Genomic DNA, 18,973 nt, shown 5'->3' with positions numbered 1-18,973 from the left:
TCTGTCCTATAGGGTCGCTGTGAGTCGGAACTGACTTGAGGGCTATGGGTTCGTTTTTGTGTTTTTTGTTTGTTTGTTTGCTTCTTTGCTTTATTAAACTTGGTATCATCTTTGAGCACTTGTGTAGTCACTGAGTGGTAGCTTCCAACCACCCACCTGCAATCACCTCATCTAGTCCTAAGGTTTGATTTTTTCACTTGACTACATTTCAATTTACTTCAGTGAGCATTCACTAAACACCTACTCTTTGACTTGAACTCTATTAAATCAAGGGATTACAAAGATAAGTATTGATAGAAATGTCACCAAACCCACACAAAAAAAAAGTTCATGAAAACAGAAACCCAGGAAACATACGGATCTTGAAGACCTCGGTGAACTCTTTATGTAAAAGGAGAGACTGAACACCAAACTTCTTACTAATCCTGGGCATGTGTCTAGTTATTTTTTGTTTGCAGGCATCTCCTCTTGAAGCCAATTTTGGTTACTTCCTTCTTGCTACCACATTTGTATCTTCCAAAAGCTTAGACACTGTGGTTGGAATGACTGGAGACCCATCTTGTGGTTATCCCTTCAATTAATCCTTAGCACTGCCTCTTCCTCCCTATTTCATCTACTCTACAAATCTGCCATAAATATTCTATTAGTCTCTTCATCCAATTCTAGTAAGGCCATGAAAACTCTAGTCAATGTGAGCTCCAAAGATCATTATGACTAACTTTCGTAATCAAATATTGCCATTGACTGAGCAGAAGTTCAGGGAGAGCACCCAAGGTAAGTGTAAATATCAAGGAGTGAGAGCTTGAATGCCAGGCAGAGGCAAAGAGAGACTATAATTTTACTCAAATATAAAGAGATAATTTGGTCATTCTAGAGAAAGGATGATCAAGGGAAAAAAAAAAAGTTTTTCTACAGTAAGAGAATCTGGACTTGCTCATTTACCCAGGGAAAGGAAAGAAATTGTAGTTAAGGAGGTTTTGAAAATGTTAAAGGAGAGAGTTAATCTATGGGAGGTGGATCTAAAGGTGGATCAGGTGCACAGGACAAAACACTGACAAAAACAAATACAATTTTATGCGATGCTAGAATAGGCAGAGAGAAGGACAGGAAGAACACTAATATACTCTGTGATGTTAAAGTATAGAATCTCAAAAGTCAGAGTTTTCAATTCTGTCATACAATAGGTACAGTTAGGACCTTCAGATGACATGTGTAGGGGTGGGGACCTAAGGAAATTAATAATGTGGAACTGTTACTGTGGGGGATGCATTCTTGCTTCCCCCACAGATAAACAGATAAATCGAAGGTTGCTGAGCAGCAGGGCAGTCCTATCTGTGTTTACTTAGCATGAAATTGCAGTTGCCCCAATTATCTTCGTTTTGTAACTTTCTTTGGCTACTGCTGACAGCCCAGCAGGAGGAGTAGAGTGTCTGCTGGGGTTATCTAGGGTTAGGGACCTATAAAGCAGATGTAGCAGAAAGTTGAGAGGGGTGGTGGAGGAATCTAAGATGCTAATGAGAGTGCCCCTAAATTGTTTGACTATGGGTTCCAGGCTTTGTAGGAAGGCAAGGAGATTCAGAAACAATTGGTAGAATACAAGAACTAGGAGAGTTTCAGGAATTAGAGATTATAAAGGGAGTAAAAAGCCTGTGAGCCAGAAAAAGGAATTAGGATAAGGGTTTGATTAAAAGGTGATAGAGTAGTAAAAGCACCCAAAACTGACTGACAATAAGGTCTACTGAGCATCCTTCCTATTATATGGCTGAAATGGACAGACTATAAAGGCCAAGATAGTGGCAGAAAACAGAGCTAAGGGGAAAATGACAAGCCAGGTACTATGCTCATTGAAGGAGCCCTAGTGGTCCAACACTTAAGGGCTAGGCTTCTAACAGAAAGGTTGTTTGTTTAAGCACGTCCAGTGGCTCCCCAGGAGAAAGAGCAGGCAGTCTGCTCCGATAAAGATGACAGTCTAGAAAACCCTACGGAGCAGTTCTACTCTGTCACATGGGGTCACTATGAGTCAAAATCAACTTATCAACTTGACGATACTTAACAAACAACAATATACTTGTTCAAGAAGATGAAGAAATGCCCTAGATGTAGACTGATGAGCGTAATGAACATAGTTGGTCTGCTAAGGATGCTAAAAGGCAATGGTGTAGACCTCAAAGGTAAACAAGCTATTGAGTAAAATCATAGTCTGGGAGTGGCCACAGCATGAGGAAGGTTAACAAAAAAGTTTAACTCCACCAACTTGCTTCAAATGTTGTCAAGGAGGGGGAAATACAGAAGTGAGGAATCCAGGAAGATGATGCTATTGGGCAAAGCCAATTTTCAATTAAAGCTAAGAGATGGAAAAGACTCTACTGGAAAAGTTTCAAATCATAGAACTTCCCTTGCTTAAAGTACCATAAAGTTTCCATAGAGCACAATTAAAAGGAGCTAGTAGAAAAGATGGAAATGTGGGGCACTCCTAAGGCAGACAAGTCTTGCTGAAAAACCAGTGGGAGGGCAGAAGACAGGAGGAAAAAGATTTGCTCCTCAACCAGTAAATGCTGATAATTGGCAAGAAGGTAGAGGCAGAAAGTATACTGGAGGATACGTGCGAAACTCTTCTTTGCTAAATTCATTGCACTTTCACACATGACTACTAACAGATAAGGCTTTAATACGGAAAAATCAAAGAAATCATGGCTTAGTGGAAAAGCGAAAGGTAAAAAAGTAAAGTGAGGGAGAAATTTAGAACTCAATCAATTCTTACAGTAAGGAAACCAAATCTAGTGAAGTTAAATAAGTTGTCCAAGGTTCCACAGCTTGGGAATAGAATTAATGTCTTTTAACAACACTGCCCCAATGAACTGTCAATCAAAAGACTCAAATTTTAAACCCATCTCTGCTATTAGCTAGCTTTCTTTTTTTATTTTCAATCACTATTTACTTCTTTTGTTATATTTTATATAAGTCACACAAAGAGGCAGCAAGCTGATTCTCCATGTGCCTCTTGGTGGTAGTGTGAATTCGATCCGGGACATGGTGCTACAACATTGCATGAGGCATCATTTCTTTTTTCAAGTAGAATGAAAGGATGAATCTTTGATTTTGAATTTAGGATTCTCACATTTCCACTAGCAATTCTGGTCAAAATCTTTAAAAAACTGCAAATATCTATAGGGTTTTCTTTCTTGTTGTTGTTGCTAGGTGCCAACAAGTCGGTTCCAACTCATAGTGAACTTATGTACAACAGAACAAAAAACTGCCCAGTCCTGTGCCAACCTCACAGTTGTTCCTGTGTTTGTGTCCACTGTTGCAGCCATGCGCCAATCCATTTCGTTGAGCACCTTTCTTGTTTCTTCTTTTTCACTGACTCTGCACTTTACCAAGCATGATGTCCTTCTCCAGGGGCTGCTGTCTCCTCATAACATGTCCAAAGTAAACAAGGCTAAGTCTCGCCACCCTCACTTCTAAGGCGCTTTCTGACTGTACTTCTTCCAAAATAGATACGTTCATTCTTCTGGCAGTCCATGGTATTTCCAATATTCTTCGCCCAAACCATAATTCAAAGGCATCAATTATTCTTCAATTTTCTTTATTCGTTGTTCAGCTTTCTTATAAATATAAGGTGTTTGAAAATACCATGGCTTGGGTCAGGCACTCCTTAGTCCTCCAAGTGACATCTTTGCTTTTTAACACTTTAAAGAGGTGGTCTTTTGCAGCAGATTTGCCCCATGCAATCCATCATTTGATTTCTTGACTGCTGCTTCCATGGGTGCTGTTGATAGGTCCAGTTGTGAGGATTTTTGTTTTCTTTATGTTGAGGTAAAATCCATACTGAAGGCTGTGGTCTTTGATCTTCATCAGTAAGTGCTTCAAGTCCTCTTCACTTTCAGCAAGCAAGATTGTATCATCTGCACTTCTCAGGTTGTTAATGAGTCTTCCTCCAATCTTAATGCCCCATTCTTCTTCATATAGTCCAGCTTCTCGGATTATTTGCTCAGCATACAGAATGAACAAGTATGATGAGAGGATACAACCCTGATGCACACCTTTCCTGACTTTAAACCACATAGTATACCTTGTTCTGTTCAAATGACTGCCTCTTGGTCTATGTACAGGTTCCACATGAGCACAATTAAGTATCCTGGAATTCTGATTTTTCCTAATGTTATCCATAATTTGTTATGATGCACACAGTCAAATGCCTCTGCATAGTCAATAAAATACAGGAAAATATCTTTCTGGTGTTCTCTGCTTTCAACCACAATCCACCTGACATCAGCAATGGTAATTCTCACTTCATGTCCTCTACTGAATACACAGAAATACACAAACTCACTGTAGCAAAAAAATTGATCGACCTTTAACCATTTCAGAAGGTAGCATATGATCAAGAACCAAGGGTACCGAAGGGGGGGGATCCAAGCTGTACTGAAGTCATTGGCAAAAAACAAGCCTCTAGGGATGGACAGACTACCAACTGAGATGTTTCAACAAATGAATGCAATGCTGGAAGAGCTTACTTATCTGTGCCAAGAAATTTGGACATTTTGCTCATAGAATCTTCCCATATTGCAATGAAGTCCTGGATTGTTTCTTCAGTTCTTTCAGCTTGAGCAGGGCAAGCGTATTCTTACTTTTTGGTTCTGTAACTCTCTGGCTGTGCACATTTCATTATAATACTTTGTCTTCTGCAGCTGCTCACCACTCTGTCGGTTCTTCATACTGTGGTGGCTTGTGTGTTGCTGTGAAGCTGGAAGCTGTGCCACCAGTATTTCAAATACCAGCAGAATCACTCATGATGGACAGGTTTCAGTGGAGCTTCCAGACTAAGACAGACTAGGAAGAATAACCTAACAATCTACTTCTTAACAAAAAATTGGCCAGTCAAAACTTTATAAATAGCAGTGGAACACTGTCTGATACAGTGCCAGAAGATGAGGTGGGAAGGCACTCAAAATACAACTGGGGAAGAGCTGCCTTCTCAAAGTAGAGTTTTCATTCTAGCCCGCACCTTTTATTTCTCATACCCTTTCCCCGTGGAATAGTACACAAAAACAGTAACAGGTTGCCAAAGACAAATGTTTGAACTTGGTTACGTAAATTTCCTCTTTCTTTCCTATAAGTCATTTCTGTGAGAAATGAGGATGTTGTACTACACTGCTCCTCAACTCACGAAATAAGATGTAAGAATTTGCTATTAAATGCTTCATCTTTCCTGTTCTTTCTCCACTTTCACCACAAAATGTCAAAGTGTCAGAAGGTTCCCCAAGCTCTGTGGGTTCAGAAGTCTGTTTAGTTTTGAAATGTACAATCCAAAGAAACCAAACCTGTTGCCGTCGAGTCAATTCCAACTCATAGCAGCCCTACAGGACAACGTAGAGCTGCCTCATAGAGTTTCCAAGGAGTGCCTAGTGGATTTGAGCTGCCGACTTTTTGGTTAGCAGCTGTAGCACATCAGCCCAAAGTCATGCAGCTGTGACAGATAGACCCAAAGTTGCAATTTACATCCAATGTAAGTTATTCACTCACACGAAGTCCACTGGGAGTCTGCGTGGACCTCATGGAAGCTGTCTTCCAAGTGAAAGTCAGCATTCCAGACTTCTCACATCTCACAGCTCTCCCGTATCAGCATATGCTCTGATGATCTCTGGGTGGACGAGAGAACCAAACGTTAAAAATAAAGTGCTTTACATGAACGCTCCACGCAGTACTTCTGCTTCCATTTTATAAGCCAAAGAGATCCTAAGTCCCTGTTGGCTTTTAAGAGGTGACAAAGTGCAACTCTCGTGCGTCTCCTGATGAGAGAAAAACTGGATGATGGGGGACAGCTGAAATGACCTGTACAGGATGGAAATGTAGCATTTACGTTCCATTTTTCCCCATTTTAAGTTCTTATAATAATAAAAAAAAAAATAGCCAGTAATAATTCAATCATCTAGGCACACTTTTATTAGCATGCAGTTAAAATGTTTACAATAACGACAGGTGCTCTTAGTCTGTTAAAAAGTCTGTTAGTGAAGGGAAATTAGTTGCTTTTTAAATGTTTATAAAAAGAGACTATTTAAGATATATGAACTCTAAATCACAGGGGTCCATGTATTTAATTCTCTGTACAATATTTCCAAATTCTGGGGTTTTTGTTGTTTGTGGGGTTGGTTTTCTTTTACTGTTATGGTTTTGTTTGTTTTCATTTCTCTTTTATTTCAGGATGCAAACACATGTAGAATTTAAAATTGATTATCCAACAGGGAAATCTAGTGCATTTAATTAATGTATTACAATAATTGTTGTTGTTAGGTGCTGTCAAGTCAGTTCTGACTCATAGCGACCCTATGTATAACAGAAGGAAACACTGCCCGGTCCTGTGCCATTCTCACAATCGTTGTTATGTTTGAGCTCATTGTAGCTGCCACTGTGTCAGTCCATTTTGTTGAAGGACTTTCTTTTGCTGGCCCTCTACTTTGCCAAGCATGATGTCCTTCTCCTGGGACTAGTCCCTCCTGATAACATATCCAAAGTATGTGAGACTTAGTCTTGCCATCCCTGCTTCTAAGGAGCATTCTGGTTGTACTTCTTCCAAGACAGATTTGTTCATTCTTTTGGCAGTCCGTGGTATATTCAACATTCTTTGCCAATACCACAATTCAAGGGCATCAGTTCTTCTCCAGTCTTCAGCGTCCACCTATCACATGCATATGAAGCAACTGAAAACAACATGGCTTGGGTCAAGCACATCTTACTCTTCAAAGGGACATCTTTGCTTTTTAACACTTTAAAGAGGTCTTTTGCAGCAGATTTGCCCAATGCAATGTGTTGTTTCATTTCTTGACTGCTGTTTCCATGGGCATTGATTGTGGATTCAAGCAAAATGAAATCCTTAACAATTTCTATCTTTTCTCCATTTATCATGATGTTGCTTACTGGTCCAGCTGTGAGGCTTTTTGTTTTCTTTATGCTGAGGTGTAATCCATACTAAAGGCTGTGGTCTTTGATCTTCATCAGTAAGTGCTTCAAGTCCTCTTCACTTTCAACAAGCATGGTTGTACCATCTGCATAACAGAGTTTGTTAATGAGTCTTCCTCCAATCCTGATGCCTCATTCTTCTTCATATACTTCAGCTTCTAGGATTATTTACTCAGCATATAGATTGAATAAAGATGGTCCCACTGAATATGGAAATTATCAAACAATATAATTAATATTACATACAAGTAAAATTTTGCAAAGATCATTCAAAAACAGCTGCAACGGTACATCAACAGGGAACTGCCAGAAATTCAAGCCAGATTCAGAAGGGGACATAGAATGTAGAATATCATTGGTGATGTCAGATGGATACTGGCCGAAAGCAGAGAATACCAGAAAGATGTCCACCTGTGTTTTACTGACTATGCAAAGGCATTTGACTGTGAGGACAGTAACAAACTAGGGATAACAGGTGAAGAATGGGAATTCCAGAACACATTAAGTGCTCATGAGGAAGCTGTACATAGATCAAAAGCTTAAACAGAACAACGGGATACCGCACAGTTTAAAGTCAGGATCGGTGTTCATCAACATTGTATCCTCCTTGTGTCCTTTCTATTATAATAATATAAGCATGTAAGTTTTACCCAACCTGTTGCTCTGATGCAGTATCAAAGACAATGCTCCTAGCAGTGCTATTTCAAAAAGGGAAAGAAGGACAGGACCTAAAGAATAAAAGTCACATGTATAGCAGTCTGAATTTCTCACCGTCTATGTAAAAAAATCCAAAATTTACCCAAAATTAGACAGGCTGAGATAGGAAGTTTGAATCTGTTCGAAGATATACCTGAAGGTGCATCTGACCACTTGCTTCTTCATTTGCTTTTTTTGTGCTTTATTTGTAGATAGATGGATAAATACACCATTGGCATGCCAAGGCAAAAGGGAAAGTTTTCCAACATTCTTCATGCTACTGGTAGTAGACTCAATGATTAATTTATGTCCTCTTTAGGCCCTTTTTCATAGAGTACGTTTCCACAATAATGACTTACTATGTTTCAGACACTGTTCTAAGTGCTTTAGATATACTGGAAACCCTGGTGGCACAGTGGTTAAGAGCTATAGCTGCTAACCAAAAGGATGGCAGTTCAAATCCACCAGGAGCTCCTTGGAAACCCTATGGGCAGTTTTACTCTGTCCTATAGGGTCGCTGTGAGTTGGAATTAACTAGATGGCAGTAAGTTTGTTTTTTGTTTTTTTAGGTATATTATTTCTTTCAGTCTTCACAACTGCCTAAAATAGACGCTAATATTATTCCCAATTTACAAAGAAGAAAACCAAGGATCAGAAAACCTCAACACCCTGCCAAGAGCACACAGATCATAAGTGGCTGAGCCAGGATTCAAACCTCCAAAATCTGGCCCTAGAGCCTGTGTTTTAGCCACTGTGATATAACGCCCAGGCAGGCAATAGTGCGTGGTATCTCTTTATTGGTTCTATATGTACTAATGATGAAGGCCAAAAGTAGTAGGACTGAGAGTTCCGAAGTGTAGAGACACCTAGAATAAGAAATCTGGGAAAGGATTGGGAATATGAGGGAGTGTCAAGTTTGGAGATGCCAGAGGCCACTGTCCAGAGCTCAGATTCTCCAGTTATTGCCTGAGAAGTGTGCCAAAATCCTTGCTTGAAACAATAGTGTGGAGTATGGAAGGTATGCATGGTGAATATGAGAGAACTGCTTTTGCCTTTTAAGTGATAATTTATAAATTAAGTCATCAGTTTATTATACACATGAATCATTTCCTGAGTGACTAGGTTCAGCAAGTTTTTAACTTTCCCTGAAAGATAACAGATTTAAATGTTTTAAACTATATCCTCTCCATTGGTAATGAACTCTGAGTGCCACAGTGATTGGCAAAGATTACATAAGTAAATAAAGCATGGGTTATTATAATTTTGTAATAACCTGACTTCAACGTCTCTAACACTTCATTACCAGAAGTGGCACAGACTAAGTGTTCTGCTACCTGAACAGATTTCTGCAAAGATACTGCCACAAGTCATGCTTCCAATTTCCTCCCCAAGACAAGAGACACTGGATATGTTGTGAAGTATGGCTGATTTTTATCCACTGCGTTAAACAAAGAATCTTTTGTTACCTCAATCATACTCTGTTCTTCCATGGGAAACAGTTAGCATGACTCATGGTACCTGCTGGTGCTTATTACCTTGGGCTGTGTAAGAGGTAGAATAAAATGATCAGGTTTAAAGGGCCAGAAGTAATAAGGATATGGAAAGAAAACCTTCTGGAATAAATGGTGTCTTAGGCATCTAGTGCTGCTACAACAGAAATACCCACAAGCGAATGGCTTCAACAAAGAGAAATCCATTCTCTCACAGTCTAGGAGGCTACAAGAACAAATTCAGGGCGTCAGCTCCCAGGGAAGGCTCTCTCTCTCCACCGGCCCCAGAGGAAGATCCCCTGTCATCAGTCTTCCCCTGGACTAGGAGCTTCTCTGCCCAGGAACCCCGGGCCCAAAGGACACGCTCTGCTCTCAGTACTGCTTTCTTGGTGGTATGAAGTTCCCCCTCTCTGCTTGTTTCCCTTTATCTCTTGCAAGATAAAGGGTGGTGCGGGCTACATTCCAGGGCAACTTCCTTTACATTGGATCAGGGATGTGATCTTAGTAAAGGTGTTACAATCCCACCCTAATCCCCTCTAACATAAAATTACAATCGCAAAATGGGGGACAACCACACAATACTGAGAATCATGGCCTAACCAAGTTGACACATATTTTGAGAGGACACAATTCAATCCATGACCAATGGTTATATGAGGACATGGTGAATGATTAATAATTAAGTGTTGAACCTTGGCTGTGTTTCCAGGTCCCTACTCATAAAAAAAACCAAAAAACCAAACCCAGGGCCTACTCATAAAAGCAAGGCAAAATTCCCTACGTTCTAGGCAGTAGGAAGACGTCCTTGTGTGGTGCAAATAGTTAAGTACTTGACTGCTAACTGAAAGGGTGGCAGTTCGAGTCCACCTAGAGGTGCCTTAGAAGAAAGGCCTGGGTGATCTACTTGCAAAAAGTCATCCACTGAAAACTCTATGGTTCTTGGTTCTACTCTGACACACATGGGGTCGCTATGAGTCACAACTGACTGGCCAGCAACTAGTTTGTGGAGCGGTAGGAAATGATTCAGGGACTTTGCAAGGAGAGATGATTGTGATTGCTCTGATACCTACATCTTGAAGTAACAAGTAGGTTAAGTCAAAATCACTGCAGCTTATTGGGAATGCCCTTCTGTTACCGGAGAATGGCCTCGGTTCTTGTCTTCAGTGTAGGAAAGAATTCAAACACTGAAACAAATAGTGCCAAGGGAGCAGAGGTTTATTAGCAAGCAGAGGGTGAGCAGTAAAAGCACACTTGACTAGGAACTGTCAAGTGGGCTACTCAGGTAGAGAAAGAATCTGAGTGCCCCACAGTCATTTTCTTAGGGTTTTATATTCCTTTTGTCTCTTGATCTGTCTCTATTAACATTTAAAAGCCAGGACAAGACCCCATGAAGACTATTTCCTTGGCTTAAGGTTTAATTACCAAGTTAGAGATCTTATCAAGTTAGGGACTTTATCAAGTTAAGGATTTTATCAAATCAAAGGCCCCTGTAAGATCATTTCCTTGGCTTAAAGTTTAACTACTATGAGTAGGAATCCACTCGACGGCAATGGGTTTGGTTTTTTTGGATGCAGGGATCATCTTATTGAGGAATGTCACCACCCCCTGCCTCTTCCTTTGTAGGGATTGTCTTACTGAGGAATGTGGCCAACCCCTGCCTCTTCCTCTTCCCGAGTGCAAGCTCTCCCCCTCTCCCTTACCCTTCTAGTAACAGTTGAACATAAAATTGGCTATGCAGGTTGGGATAAGAAGATAATGTTAATACATAGGCCTAAATGTTCACTGAAGGAGGGGGCTGAGAAGTTGCATTCACTTTTCCTTTTACCAATGCAGTCTAGGTGCTTTTTAAAAATTTAAAGACTAGAGTTATGAACAAGCTACTTGTGCAACAATGTGCCAACACTTTTTATATCTTAAAGGTTCTGCTTCTGGAATCCTTACACTGTGTACTCTAATTTGGGAATTTCCTGAATGCAATGGCCTCTGTTGTGAGCCTTTTAGTCAGTGATAGCTCCCGTTCATCAGGCTTGGTTTTTGTTTTTTGTTTTTTTGGCAATTTTAGAGGACTCTGTCAATTTCATGAAGTGTGAACCAGGTGCATAATATCAGGCAGTTTCATAATCTGTACTCTCCTGATCAATTAGGTTTTTCAGTTATTGATCTAGGTAGTGGTGGTAGTTGTTGTTGTTGTTGTAGGTGCTGTCATGGACTGAATTATGTCCCCCCAAAAATGTGTGTATCAATCGGGCTGGGACATGATTCCTGGTATTATATAATTTTCCTATATATCGTAAATCCTGCCTCTATGGTGTTAATGAGTGAAGATGGGCAGCAGTTGTGCTAATGGGGCAGGACTCAACCTACAGGATTTGACTGTGTCTTCAGGAAATCTCTTGAGATACAAATGATAGAAGCAAGCAGAGAGACGGGGGACCTCATACCACCAAGAAAGCAGCAGCGGGAACAGAGTACATCCTTTGGATCCGGGGTTCCTGTGCCTGAGAAGCTCCTTGACGAGGGGAAGATGAAAAAGGCCTACCTCCAGAACTGAAAGAGAGAGAAAGCCTTCCCCTGGAGCTGACGCCCTCAATTTGGACTTTTAGCCTACTTTACTGTGAGAAAATAAAATTCTCTTTGTTAAAACCGTTCACTTGTGGTATTTCTGTTACAGCAGCACTAGATAACTAAGAGAATTTGGTACCGAGAGGGTCGGGTGCTGCTCTAACAGATACCTAAAATGTGCAAGAGCTTTTGAAACTGAGAATGGATAGAGTTGCAACAGAGGCAGAGGACCAGTGCAGCAGAGAACCTGCAGCGGCACAGAAGTGGCAACAGCAGAAAACCAACAGCAGCAGAGCCAGGAGACCAGGGTGAGACGGCACTGGAGCCAATCCGCGGAGGGAGAGAGCTCAGTGCCTGTGTGCAGGAGGCTTCCTGGCGGAGTGGGGTGCCTTCAGGCACTTACTGGAGGGGCTACTGAGCTTTGGAACACTTGGCCCAGATGCAGGTGTGAGGCTCAAGGAGCCGAGAGGCCAAGAAACAAGGAAGCAGAACCTGAAGAGGTAACACGAGAAGCACAGCTGCCTCCATCTAAAAAGGTATGGCCATGACCTCAGGAGTTTCAAAGGGTGGAGCCATGGCCTCCGGTGTTTCTACGGGTGGAGTTGCCACTCAGATAGACTAGGAGAATGGTGATTCTAAAGCTGAGGGAGCAGGGTTGCTGTCCCAGTGGGCCTGGAAGGGCCAAGGGGCCTCCGCTCAGAATCCAGAGAGTGTGGCCAATACCTAGAAGCTGGAGGGCAGGGCCATTGTGTAAACTGTCTCACAGAACAGAGGATTATTTTCAAAGCTTTGAGGGCTAATGTAATGTGTTCTGCTGACCTGTTTGGTACCTGTTACCCCTTCTTTTCCTACAGTTTCACCCATCTATAATGGAAATATCTAGCTTGTGCCTGTTTTGCCATTGTACCCTTGAAATCTAGAACAGAATAACTTGTATTCTAGATTTCACAGATGAAGAGGAATTTTTGGATTTTGGACTTGAAGTTAAGACTTTTGCTATGATATGACGGGATGAATATGTTTTGCATGTTGCAAAGATGTGATTTTTAGGGGGCCAAAGGGTGAAATGTCATGGACTGAATTATGTCCCCCAAAATATATGTGTATCAGTTGGGCTGGGCCATGATTCCTGGTATTGTGTGATTTTCCTGTATGTTGTAAATCCTGCCTCTATGATATTAATGAGGGAGAATGGGTGGCAGTTGTGTTAGTGGGACAAGACCCAACCTACAGGACTGGATTGTGTCTTGAGGCAATCTCTTGAAATATAAATGACAGAAGCAAGCAGAGAGACAGGAGGACCTCATACCACTAAGAAAGCAGCACCAGGAGCAGTGTGTGTGCTTTGGACCTGGCATTCCTGCTCTTGAAAAGCTACTCGACCAGGGGAAGATTGACGAGAAAGACTTTCCTCCAGAGCCGACACAGACAGAAAGCCTTCCCCTGGAGCTGACACCTTGAATTTGGACTTTTAGCCTATTTTACTGTGAGAAAATTAATTTCTCTTTGTTAAAACCATCCACTTGTTAGTATTTCTGTTACAGCAGCACTAGAAAACTAAGACAGGTGCCATCAAGTTGCTTCTGACTCACAGTGACCCTATGTGCAACAAAATGAAACACTGCCTGGTCCTGAGCCATCATCACAGTCATTGTTATGTTTCAGCCCACACCTGCAGCCGCTTTGTCAACTCATCTCATTGAAGGTCTTATTCTTTTTTGGGACCCTCTACTTTATCAAGCGTGATGTTCTTCTCGATGGACTGGTTCCACCTGATAACATGTCCAAAGTAAACAAGACAAAGTCTCATCATTCTTACTTCTAAGGAGTATTCTGGCTATCCTTCTTCCATGACGGATTTGTTCATTTTTCTGGCATTCCATGGTATAGTCAATGTTCTTCACCAACACCATAATTCAAAGGCATCAATTCTTCTTCAGTCTTCCTTATTTATTATCCAGCTTTTGCATGCATTTGAGGCACCTGAAAATACCATGGTTTGGGTCAGGTGCACCTTAGTCCTCCAAGTGACATCTTTGCTTTTGATTTCTTGACTGATGCTTCCATGGACACTGATTGTAGATCCAAGTAAAATGAAATCATTGATGACTTCAATATTTACTCTGTTTATCATTGTCTTAATGAGCACAGTTAAGTGTTCTGGAATTCTCATTCTTTGAAATGTTATCCATAATTTTTTATGATTCACCCAGTCCAAGGCCTTTCCATAGTCAAGAAAACATAACTGCAGGTCTTTCCGATACTCTTTACTTTCAGCTAAAATCCATTCGACATCAGCAATGATGTCCCTTGTTCCATGTCCTCTTCTGAATCTGGCTTGAATTTCTGGCAGTTCTCTGCCGATGTACTGCTACAACCATTTTTTTAATTTTCTCCAGGAAAAATTTACTTGCATGTGATACTAATGATATCATTTGATAATTTCTGCCATCCACAGGATCACCTTTCTTTGAAATGGGCACATACGTGAATCTCTTCCAGTCGACTGGCTGGTGTTTTAGGCTGGATTCTCTAAAGAACCAGTGAAAGCATATATATAAATATATATTCAAAGAGATTTATCTCAAGGATATGATTCATCTGATTGTAGAGCCTGGCCAAGTCCCATGTCTGTGGGTCGGGCATCAGCCTGGAGGCTTCTCTTGATTCATGTAGTTGCTAGGGGTGATGAACCCAAGATCAGCAGAGAGAGGACCCATCTTTGGTTCCGGACTACAAGGTTGATGAATCACAAAATTGGTGGGTAAGACAGCAGACCACAGGCTCACAGGCTGCGGAGGCTGATGAATCCCAAAATCACCAGGCAATATGGCAGGCTGTTGGTTCAAGTCTTGAGAAGCAGAGGTCAAATGGCAACAAGCCACAAATGCAAGATCCACAGCTAATGTGCAAACTTTGCCAGAATGTCCATATTTATTGGATATAGCCCATGCCCCCAAGAAAACTCCCTCTTCAACTGATTGGCTGCTCACATCAAATCACAAAATGAAGGATGACTACATCATTACATAACTGCCAGTTTACATCATTACATAACTGCCAAACTACCTCATTACATAATTGCCAAACCACTGAGAATCATGAGCCAGCCAAGTTGTCCCACAACCTTAACTATCACAGTTCACCCCTTGTCAACCTGTCACTTGTACACATCTCCTTAAACCATATGCAATCTCTAAATAAAGACAATTACAAAGTCATACTTAACTTAGTGTAATACAACTAACATGCACACAACTGAGAATGCACTAGCCCATTTACATTTTATATTTCATATAAGGGAGGGAAGAAAGCAAAAATATTTGCCATATATATATATGGATATACATAAAATTAAAAAAATGAAGAATACTCATAACAATTACAGTTCTCATTTCTGCAACTGGTCATGTAGTCACAACTGGTATTTAGAACTACCTTGTTCCACCATCCATTCCATATTTCCTTTACCCTCAGTAAGCACCTCAGCTGGTTGTGATTCTTTACCTGGTGGGGTGACCCAAACCTGTATTCCTGAAGGGTGTGGGCCATTAGTAGTCATGTTGGAATTGGGTTACTGTACTTTTCCGCTGACTTTAATCACAGAGCATGGTAGTACTAAGAGACACCATAAGGGATCTCTTATATTCCAAACATACTCTTACTGGTCCATTTCATTGATGACATTATGTTGATTGGATTCAGTAAGGAAGAAGTATCAATGACTCTGGACTTATTGGCAAGACAGAGTGACAAATTAATATGACAAAAATTCAAGTGCCTTAAACCTCAGTGAAATTTCTAGGAGTCCTGTGGTGTGAGGCATGTTGAAGTATTCCTTCTAAAAACCAAAAAAGCCAAACCTGCTGCCATCGAATCAATTCCTACTCATAGCGACCCTATAAAGTGAAGGATAAATTGTTACATCTTTTAGTTGTAGGGGAGTCCAGATGACTGATGATATTGTACTTCTCCATCTTCACTTTCCATAGATATAATCCATTTGATTCCTGTGTATTATATCTGGCTAGGTCCATGTGGATAGACATCACTTATGTTGTTGAGAAAAGGTATTTCCAATGAATAAATTATTGGTCTCGCAAAATTCCGTCATGCAATCTCCAGTGTCAGTTTATCACTAATGCCGTATTTTCCAACTACTGATCCTTCTTCTTTGTTTCCAACTTCCACAATCCAATCACCAGTAATTATCAATGCATCTTGATTGCATGTTTGATCAATTTCAGACTTCCAAAGTAGGTAAAAATCTTCCATTTCTTCATCTTTGGCATTAGTAGTTGGTACATAAATCTGAATAGTAATCATATTAACTGGCCTTCCTTGTAGGCATATGGATATTGTCTTACCACTGGCAGTGTTGTACTTCAGGATAGGTCTTGAAATGTTCTTTTTGATGATAAATGTGACAGCATTTGTCTTCTATTTGTCAGTCACAGTATAGTAGACCAGATGACTGTCCAATTCAAAATGACCAATATCACTTCATTTCAGTTCACTAATTTCTGGAATGTTGATCTTCAAATGTTCCATTTCATTCTTGAAAACTTTCAATTTTCCTTGATCCATAGTTTTTACGTTCTACATTCCAATTAGTAATAAATCTTTGCAGCTGTTTCTTCTCATTTTGAGTGGTGCCACATAAGCAAATAAAAGCCCCCAAAGCTTTTCTCCATCGATGACATTAAGGCCGACCCTACTTTGAAGAGGCGGCTCTTCCTAATCTGTCTTCACGTGGAAGCTCCATTAAACCTACCCATCATGGGTGACCCTGCTGGTATTCAAAATCCTGGTGGCATAGCTTTCATTATCACAGTAACACACAAGCCACCACAGTACAACAAACTGACAAACAAGTGGTAGTAATCTAGTTTAGTGATTCCCAAACATTAGGGAGCGTAAAAATCACTCAGAGAGATAAAATTGTTGATTCAGATTCTTAGGTTGCTGCCAGTAGCTCTGGGTGAGGTCAAGGAATCTTATTTTTTTAACAACCTCTCACCTGTTTCCTACGCAGGTCCTCAAAGGACACTTTGAGACTCATTTCCCTAGAGTCCCCATATTTGCCTGGTCTGTTACTTCGAAACAACCCTGGTCTGGTCTCTACTTACTATCATTTGGCCTTAGTCTCAGAGAACAGCTGGAGAGCCAGAGGTTGGAGCAACAGGAGTGTCTCCTGCAGGCCCGTGAAGCATTCCATTCCAGGCATAGGCTGTCCCTGTAATGGGAAACCTTATTTTAGTGAGTAGAGAGGAACCTAAGAACGAGTTCCTAGGGAAAATGAAGGTTCTCAACATCTTAGATATATCTATTCTATTAGTCAAGAGTTCATTTGAATCCAATCAGTTATCCAATATTATTCAGGGAGATAAGGTCATCAGTATCCTGATTGGGGTCTGTAGTCCCAAAATAACATTTCTGTTCCTCTCTTTCTGTTAATGGCCTGGAAATTCCAGAGAAAATTTTCTCTATTTCTGCTGATCTACACTCAAGGTTGAAAGGCATGCCAACAGATTTTAATAGATTTTTGTTGTTGTTTACTGCAGTCAAGTTTCCTAAAAGATCCACTTTTGAGAAGCACATGGTGTAAGCCCCAAGAGGTAACCTGTGACAGTCAATTTCCAAACAATTACATACTTGTGGCTGTATTTACTCTCCCATCTACCATGCCTTGTCTAAGGCCAGAACGTGAAGCTCAGTGTATACGAAAAAATAGATATTGGAAGAAAATCAAATGCAAAATTGGTGTTTTATAAATATTTTGTGGTAAAGTGGACGAAGGAAACTATTATATTACGCACAGGGTTTCATTAAAAAAACAAAAAACTCTATTTTGCCAATTTAATAAGACCCTTTTACTCATTCCACTAAATAAAGTCCTAATACTTATATTTAAGGAAACTCAATAATGTGTGAAACTCAAAACCATCCCAGTGAAGTGAGGAAGGTCTCTTTCGTATTTACTTAAGTTAGACTTTGTATTTAGGAAACCCTGGTGGCGTAGTGGTTAAGAGCTGTGTCTTTTTACCAAAAGGTTGGCAGTTCGAATCCACCAGGCTCTCCTTGGAAACTCTATGGGGCAGTTCTACTCTGTCCTATAGGGTTGCTGTGAGTCAGAATCAACTCGACGACAATGAGTAGACTTTGTATTTAGTTAAGTTTTCAACCCCTGACAGCCTCTGAATTAACAGAGATTTTTCTCTCCTCATTAACCACCAGCTCTGTTTCTTTGGAATCTAAAATAAATCAAATGGGGAAATATTTTTGTCTCTTGAAGTGATGAACTGTTTGGCCAACATTTACAAAAGGTATTCGTTAGAACCTCTGGGAGCAATTTCTTAAAATAAGTACTTCCAAGTTTCCTTCCACTTGCCCAAAGTGATCCTTCACCTTAAAGTATAGTGAGGTAACTGAATGTCAGTGCTATTTCTCTGATGGCCGACAACACGCCTGGCTCGAAGGGCAATAGCCTCATCCATTTCAGATGACATTCCCTAGTAATACATCATGTCTGATGCTTAACCCTTTTACAACTCAGTAAATACAGGCCCTTGTTGTTTTAATGCCTATGAAACTACAAAGTGTGCTCAGTGATGAAATCGCTTTTTGTTAAGGGAAGTCTTAGCCTTCAAGTAGCCCTATTTTTTAAGTTTTTCAAAGGCTTATAGCTCAAGTGGATAAGCCTGTTAATAAAAAGCCCGTATTAAAGTTTGTGTTATTTCTGCAGAATAGTGGGCAACTTCATGCAACTGATTTTCTCTTACACTGTATATGAGAATGTGAGAAACAGAAGCCAAAAAAAAAAAAAAAAAAGGCAAAAACATCATTTTGGGAAAGTAAAGCTTAATAAGAACTTGAAGACCATATTCTCCTTATTTCACAGATGAAGGAAATGACTTTTGGGGAGGAGAATCACTGCCCTCCAAACATATCACGTTTTCTAGTGACTGTCTGCCCTACTTTTACCTGGGACTTCCAGCTCTTTTTCCTCCCTTGTCAGTTTCTACATTCTCTGAACTCTTAATGTTGCAAGTTCATAGCACTTCATTCTGATGATAAATCTGTTTTAGAACTACAATATTTTACTATGTAATTGGTTGCATGTTCATCTCTGAGGCAAGGATAGTGCCTTAGTTATCTTTATATTCCCAGTTCCAAATGCAATGCACTGCAAAGAGAAGTTACTCGATAATATTAATTTAAGTGAGTTGCTTAAGCAAGGAGCCACGAGAAGATCCGCTGATTGT

The sequence above is a fragment of the Loxodonta africana genome, chromosome 19 (genome assembly GCF_030014295.1).
Source record: "Loxodonta africana isolate mLoxAfr1 chromosome 19, mLoxAfr1.hap2, whole genome shotgun sequence".
NCBI classification, from domain to species: Eukaryota; Metazoa; Chordata; class Mammalia; order Proboscidea; family Elephantidae; genus Loxodonta; species Loxodonta africana.
The sequence above is the reverse complement of the archived record's forward strand: the minus strand, read 5'-3'. Positions refer to the sequence as shown.